A 7443-nucleotide genomic window follows, 5' to 3' on the forward strand; every position below is an offset into this window, starting at 1 on the left:
TATGTGTGCATACATAAATGCATAAATAGATAACCGCAACTTACTGAGTGTTGAGTGTTGCTTGTGAGTGTATGATTCCAGGTATAACCAATCAGGGGGCTCATCTATGAAGGAGAATAATTCTCCCTTTCTCAGCAGTCATTAGTTGTCCTGTGTCTAGATGTAGGACCCTGTAAAGTTTCCCCTTCCGTGCTAGCATGTCAATCAGTATTGTCACTGTTCTGGTCTTGAGTCCGCCATATTGTTTCTGGTATAATCAAAGGATGTGTCACTGTCACATTTGCTCCATGAGCTTCTTCCCCAGAGAAAGGAGTGAGGGAGCCATTGTTGAGCCAGTCTATTTCTGGGTCACATTCTGTAAACTATTCAAGAAGCCTTTCGTGTACCCTAGACTAGCTGAGAAGCTCGGCTTGTACTACCATTGTCAGATGTTAGAATTGTGTTTTCCTCTATTTCTGCCTCATCTTCCACCCCCAACCCCTGCTCACCTCTGACTTAGCTCAGCGTGTGAGTAACCTCAGCCAGGCTGGTCAACTCTTCTACCCTATCCTCCAACCTGTTTGCTTGGAAGAAGGCATGTACTTCCACGGCCACGTTGCAGGCGATGGTTTTGTTCAAAGATCAAGTTAGAAGGTGCTGGGAGTGTACTGGGACGGGTGAAACAAGGTGATCTTAACTGACTTCAGAGTACACTGTGGATCGCATCTTGTCGAAAGCTTGTTCAGCTAACGCCATCTGCATCCACGCTGGCTTGCTGACAATACGGCAGTTGACTGCCTTCTAACAAAGGTGCATCTCTATGAATTTCAGGCCAGACTAGTCTTGAAGTGACCTGTCCGGCCAGGACAGCAAGGACTACACAGAGAACCCCATCTTGAAAAACAAAGAACAAAAAAATAACGTAAAAGAGTCGAGAGTCTGGATTTGCAGTTGGAAACATGAAGGTTTCTAGATCCCAGTAGAAACTACCAGAGAACCCCATCTTGAAAAAAAACAAAAAAAAAAAAACAAAGAACTAAAAAAAGAAGATTGGAGTCCAGTTTTTCTGAGCTGGCTTTGAAGAGAAACATACTCAATTAGGAAAGTAAATGCACACTCTAACAGCGTGATCAGAGGGTAGGGGTGGGAATCCGGATGCATGGGACCCACCAGTGGAAAAGCACAGCTATCAAAGCTAGACACTGTGCAGAGAGCGACCATTCTTAGGGTAGCAGAAGGGTGAGCTGAAGGAAGGGGAATCAATACAGTTCCTTGGGTGGCTTCATCGTGCGGAAAGCTTTGAAATTCTGCTGGAGACTTTTGTAAGAATTATTAAGATAATGACAGATAATGCAGACAAAAAATGAGGTAATTAGTAACTCCTGAAAGAACAAAAAAAGTTACAGAAGAAAGGAAATGCAATTCAAGAGTGTTTCCTCACTCCGCAGTGCACAGTACATATATAATTGTAATAAAGTAGAAATTAAATATTGATTTAACAAAAAGTGTGATATAAATATATTAGAAGGATGAGGAGAGAGACGATAGAGACATAAAAGTGGGCAAGGAACACCCAGCCCCGTCGTCCATCACAGAAATCGATGGGCATTTAAAATTGGCAAGTGAGAGAGCTGCTGTCTAAGGCTGCCATTTAGAAATGTGGGTTGAAGCTTCCCAAGCAAGCCTGAAAAGGACAGGGAACAGGAAGGATGTAGCGATCTGCCCCTTTCCCTTCACGGCTTGTAGTAACAATTGGGCTTTCAAATTGTGTGTGTGCTAGATTGAATTCTTACTAGAAAATAAATATAACAGGCAGGGGAAACCCTAAACGAAAAACACTTAAGCCTTGGAAGAAGAGGAGAGTAAATGGAAGGAAAGCCAGGGTCCCTAACCACCATGGGACCTAACCACCATGGGCAAGGACATGTTATAGTTGCAGGAGAGATAGCTATGCAGGGCTGCCACTTAATTTGAGCCACGTGCACTTGAGAAAAGCCACTCTTCTACAGAAGTCCATGGCCAGCAGACTGGAGCGGGCAGAGGACAGAGGGCAGAGGGCAGAGGGCAGAGGGCTCCATCTGGTTTGCCCAAAACAGGGGCCAACTCCATGATGCTGTTCACACTCCTGCAGACAGGCCCAGAGCCAGGTGAGCTGTAGTTTGGATCCCAGCTGCAGGCAGAGGGGAGCAAATGAGGCAGTGTCTTTTGTAGATTTTGAAGATAAGACCATCCCCATCTCCTGGGAGAGCCTGGGAGGGGACCAGTCACTCTCAGGGTGGAAATTTCCCGGGGTCATTATTGCGTCCACATAGTTGTAATGGGGCTGGGCCTCCATGGTCACTTGAAGAAAGGAACAAACTTTGCTTTCCCTGGGTCCTTTGCTTATGAAATTCTGTGTCTTTCGCTAGGACAAGCTCCTGGTGGTCACCTGAGGAAACAGCTTTCTCCGTGGAGTTGTACCAACCCAATGGCAGGTCTGCAGCTAAACCTGGTATTTGAAATGGAGTCAAAAGCACCTGTGAAGAGGCTAAGTGGAGGTCTTAGCTGAGGCAGGCTCTGGGAAACCCAAGGTCATAGGTCACCAGAGCACTTTCTGACGTCAGTAGGCACTTGCAGGAAAACAAAACAGGAAGTGTCCACTCCCACTCCTGAGAGGAAGCAGGAAGAAACTGACATTCCATCCCCTCTCACACGATCAATCACTGGATCCATTTATTGTGAAAAAAAAAAACAAAAACAAAAAAAACCAGTCTGATCCAGTTTATGCACCCCCAGGATTGGTCTAATCAGTGTCATTTGCCAAAAATTCACATGCTTGTGTATCTGCACCCAAGTTGTTTCACAGATAAATGGCAAAATAAAATTTATTTCTAAAAAAAAAAAAAATTCTTGGTGTGAAAGAAGAATCTTCCATCTGGTTTTTAAAGTACTACGGGGGGAGGGGATTCTAGCCAGCAAAGTAGTCACCTTCCTCCTCTCTGTTCATCGCCTGGTCCTTGGGTATCTCAAAATGGTCGTTTTGAATCATGGTCATTTCAGAAGCTCACCAAGCCAGACCCTGCTCTGGAGGCTGTGCGGTGTAAGAGCTCAACTCAGGAAGCCTCTCCCAAGAAGGGATTGTACTGGTTGGTTTCCTCATCTGTGTGATGGAATACTAGATACAACCACTTCAGGGAAGAAACGTTTATTCTGACTTATGATATAATGGGATTTTAGTCCACTGTGGCGGGAAAGGGAGACCATATGACACGGGCTCCTCACATCATAGTGGGCTAAGAAGCAGAAACAGTAAGACCAGAACCAGATCCCAGGCAATACAGCCCCCAAAACTCACGTCTAGAGGCCTATACTTATCAGCTAGGTCCCCAGCTCCTAAAGATTCCACGACCTCCCTAAACAGCGCCACCTGCTGGAGAACAGATATTCATTCAATACCAGAGCTTAAGGGAGACAATTCGGATTTAAAGGACAGGAACAGAAAATGTCTGTGTGGAAAGGACAGGAAGGGGAAAAGCTTCCGAGCGTGATTTTGTGAGAAACCCCCACTAGAAAAAGGCAGGAATGCTCTGTCACACACACACACACACACACACACACACACACACACACACTCAGGCAAGAGCAAGGTCACCATTTGGAAGTGACCACATCCAGTACTCAGACAACAAGCAGAGCCAACTAACTCACATATTACAGAGAGTTGCTCTGGGTCACTTCACATACCCTTCGTGGAATTTAGACTAAAATAGCTAATGGGCTGGATTGCTCTGTTACAGACAATCTTCTGCGTGCAAAAATATTGGGCCCCAGGTCAATACAAGCTCTGCTACAAGGGCAAACCCGGAAGACTGAATCAGCCATCTCTGAAGGGCTCAGAGGTGACCTTCCTTCTGAATATCTATGTAGAAACTCTGGCACACCTGCACCCTTGGCTGCCTCGGTCACGTGTTACCCTGACCCCCTTCTGGGTTGGCCTGGGTTTGAAGAACCAAGAAAGAACAGTTCATTTCATGGTTATAGGGTCAACAGCCAGCAGCCCTGGGGCTGACCAGGCTTCCTTTTTATTTACTAGACTGATGTCCACAGCCATTCAGGCCAGGATCTTCCCTTAGAGGCGCCACTCCGGGTCAGCCATTAATTTTTCTCTTTAGAGTATCGGCACATAAAGGGAGAGGTGACTTGCTTGGTCAGTGGATCGAAATGCTGACTCACAGAGCCACACAGAGGACTCGGGGGGAGGTGTGGGGGCTACAGTGGCCATAACGTGACACATAGACTCTGACATCCTGTCTGGAGGTGGGGACCCAGTGCAGGACAGAAGTGTTCCCATGCTGTACCTCCTCTGGGCTTTTTGCACTCCTTAGCAAAGGTCCAGAAAGGCTCCCAAAGCAAGGGCAGTATGACGCACGACAGACTTCAGATGCTCACAGCCCTGCCAACTGCTCACAGCTCGCTAATGATAGAGCCTCTGTGGTTGCCTTCTGTGAGAACTACCTTCATTCCGTGAACCTGGAGAAACTGAGAACCAAGTGGATCTTCGTTTCTATTTTAGGGGGAAGCAAAGCCGAAGGAGTCCACCCCCGAACCACTGCATATGTATTTACAGCTGCTTCCTGGGACTCAGCTTCCTCTTCTGCCTCCCAAACACCACGCAAGCACCTATCGATGACGATCTGCAATTGTATCTGGAATTCTCTCTCTGCAAAAATCATTCTCAGGCTCCCAGCCCCTACCAGATAGGAAAGACTAGAGAGAGGGGTGTAAAAGGAGCCTGGTGCCAAGAGATAGTCACCTTCTCGGATGGGAAAAGAAGATGGAGAGAAAGAGGGGAAGATGGGGGATGGAAAGACCTGGGAAGCAGACTTCAGGAAAAAAAATGGCGGGCGGAAGCAAGCATGGCAGAGAGCAATATAAGCAAAGCCAGGAGAGATGCATAGCTGATAGAAAGAAATGTGGACCTCCTCATCACTTGCCAGAGTTAAGTAACTCTCACAACCTCCGAGGCCGAGGATCCCACATTGTACTGTGAACAAAACCCACCTGGAACAACTTGTCTTAGAAACCAAACAGAACAAAAATCTTCAGAGATTCGGACCGGGCAAATTCAAACCTAAGCCTGGGAATCTGAATTTTTAAAGCTTCCCGGAAACGGACGTGGTCCTTGACATCAGGAATGTTCTTCAACTCCACTGAATGGGGCGTCTCTCTGGGCTGTGACAGCCAGAAGGTGCAGAAATGTCTGGTGAATTCCAGCATAAGGCTTGCTCTGTCCGAGGCTCCGCCCCCGCCCCACCCCCACCCTCAATACCCTGGCCACCTCCCGGGAGCTCCTAGGCCCCTTCCTACCACCTCTGCTTGCTTTCCCTCTTCCTTCTGGCTAGAGAACTAATGTCCTGGTTGATTTTCTTGCCCTAAACAAGCTAATTAAGCAATAATCCTAACAGAATCCATCACTCTGACAAGGTTGTTGATTAATGGTCCCCCAGCCAAGCCCAAAGTGCTTGATATCCCAGCAGAATGGTCAATAACCAGTGTGGCAGTGGCGTGCGGCTGCGGCAGTGTGGGTCTGGCCACATCTGAAGACGACGAATGCTGAATGGGTAATGGGGCCCAGTTTTGCAGCCTGGTAGAAGGCAGAGGAGGAAAGAAAGGCTGGCTCTGAAGAGCACGCAGCAGTTCCCATCCTTTTGACACTGTGGCACGCAGATGCAGATGCATTTGGACACATTGGTTGTTCTTCCATGGGCTACATAAGGGACATAAATGAAACTCTGTACCCTTCGATCTGAAACCACAAAATGTCTTCCGAGAACAACTCGGACTAACTCTGGACCGGAGAAGGACCGCTTACATACAAGGTTGGTGAATACATGAATGCTTCTTCGGTTTAGCAGCTGTGTTGACTCCATAGCTGCTGGGGTATAGGATGCGACAAAAGAGACAATACTGCCTTTAGGAAGTAGATTTCAGTTCAGGCTGATATACCTAGCCATTTTTTGCGATTATTGCAAACACACTGATTCCCTAAGAAGACATAACTTTCTTCAGTGTTTGGAGAATGGGCCTGGATTAAGTGGAATGTGGTGAAATACTGCCCCCTGGTGGTCACAGTTGCCACTTCAACTCTTGTACTTTCTGAGGTTCCTGCACCAGCAAGGGTCCAGTGGCCTGTGAGGACCCCAGCCTGAGTATCATCCAAGTTGCCCCAGCAAAATATACAACCCTAGGTACCTCCCAACGTTCTGTCCACTGGCATCTCTCAGGGTGGTCCCAGAGAGGGGCTGCAGTCTGGGTGGTTCTTGTATGCACAGAGCCATCATCCACCTAGGCCCTAGTCTTCTCCTTCTCCGTCAACCGACCATAGGCCACGCCCCATAAGGCTGTAGGTGCATGCTTTAGAGCAGAAAGCATTGTAACAGGAGAAAATACGCGCGTTTGGACGACTTTGTGTAACTTGTTTACACTCTCAGGACCTGCGTGGGCCTGATCACGAATGTAAATATTATTTGCATTTGATAATGGATTGTCTGTGGAACTGCCTCCCACTCCCCGCCCCCACCCCCAATCTCTGAATCCTCTGCATTTTTTTTCCAGAAAGAATGGATGGTCTTGGTAAAGCACTCTTGACTGAAAAGAGGAAAATCGCTTGCTCCCGAGTTATGCTGCCCCTGACACACACACACACACACACACACACACACACACGGGGTCTGTCACATGCCACGGTGTCATAGGTCTAGTTTCCAGCTCTGTGCAGCTAAAAAGAACATAGCATACACTGGTTGCTCTGTGGATGGTAAGAGCAGAGTTGATGGAGCAAAGCGAACGAGGAACATGGTAGCTTCCACAGCCTTAAGCTGGAACAGCCCGGCCTAAGGCTCAGGTCTGTTCTGTCTGGATTCCGCTTTATGTCCTAGGGAAAAGGCTTTCTCTGTCCAGGCCTCTTCTCCAAAAATTAAGACTCTGACTCGAGGACCGCTAAGGGAGCAAGTTCTTAACAGTCTAAGCAGCAACCATCACAGAGAAGCCACAGCTAATCGCCATGAAAAAAGACCAACTGGTACAACCGCCCGAGCGGGACTCACTGCCCAGGGCAGTAAGCCGGAAAGTGCTCTCTCCCCACAGTATGGGAGCAGATGCGACTCTACATTGGATGTTTATAAGCATGAAAATGAACAAACCCTTCCACCTACCCAGAGTTAGCCATCAGCCAAGAGTTCTCTGGACAGATGCTGGCGAGACAGTGACACCTAATGGTGATCTCTACTAATTACCGTCCAGCACCACCGCTCACCCTGCGGCCAAAGAGCCTGCCAGAAGTCCAGTCCCAGCTGAGGCTAAACCAAGAGCATTAACTCACAATGTGAGCGCTAGGGGCTAACGTGGGCTCCTTAAAGTCATGCCTCAGTCTGGCCTTAATTAGTTTCTTCAATTAATTTGTCCTGGCCCCCGAACCCTTCCCTT

The 7443-nt window shown here is 47.8% G+C and overlaps 1 protein-coding gene across 1 annotated transcript in view; it reads left to right on the forward strand.

The window, feature by feature from the left end:
* The window catches only part of Capn13 (calpain 13), a 72524-nt gene extending 69659 nt beyond the window's left edge, over positions 1–2865 (forward strand). Inside the window, exon 22 of the mRNA XM_032908939.1 lies at positions 2388–2865. The gene's annotated coding sequence lies outside the window, so the exon portion shown is untranslated. The remainder of the gene's footprint in view (positions 1–2387) is intronic.
* Positions 2866–7443: the final 4578 nt, after the last annotated feature.

This window comes from Rattus rattus, chromosome 7 (assembly GCF_011064425.1).
Source record: "Rattus rattus isolate New Zealand chromosome 7, Rrattus_CSIRO_v1, whole genome shotgun sequence".
Lineage (NCBI taxonomy): Eukaryota > Metazoa > Chordata > Mammalia > Rodentia > Muridae > Rattus > Rattus rattus.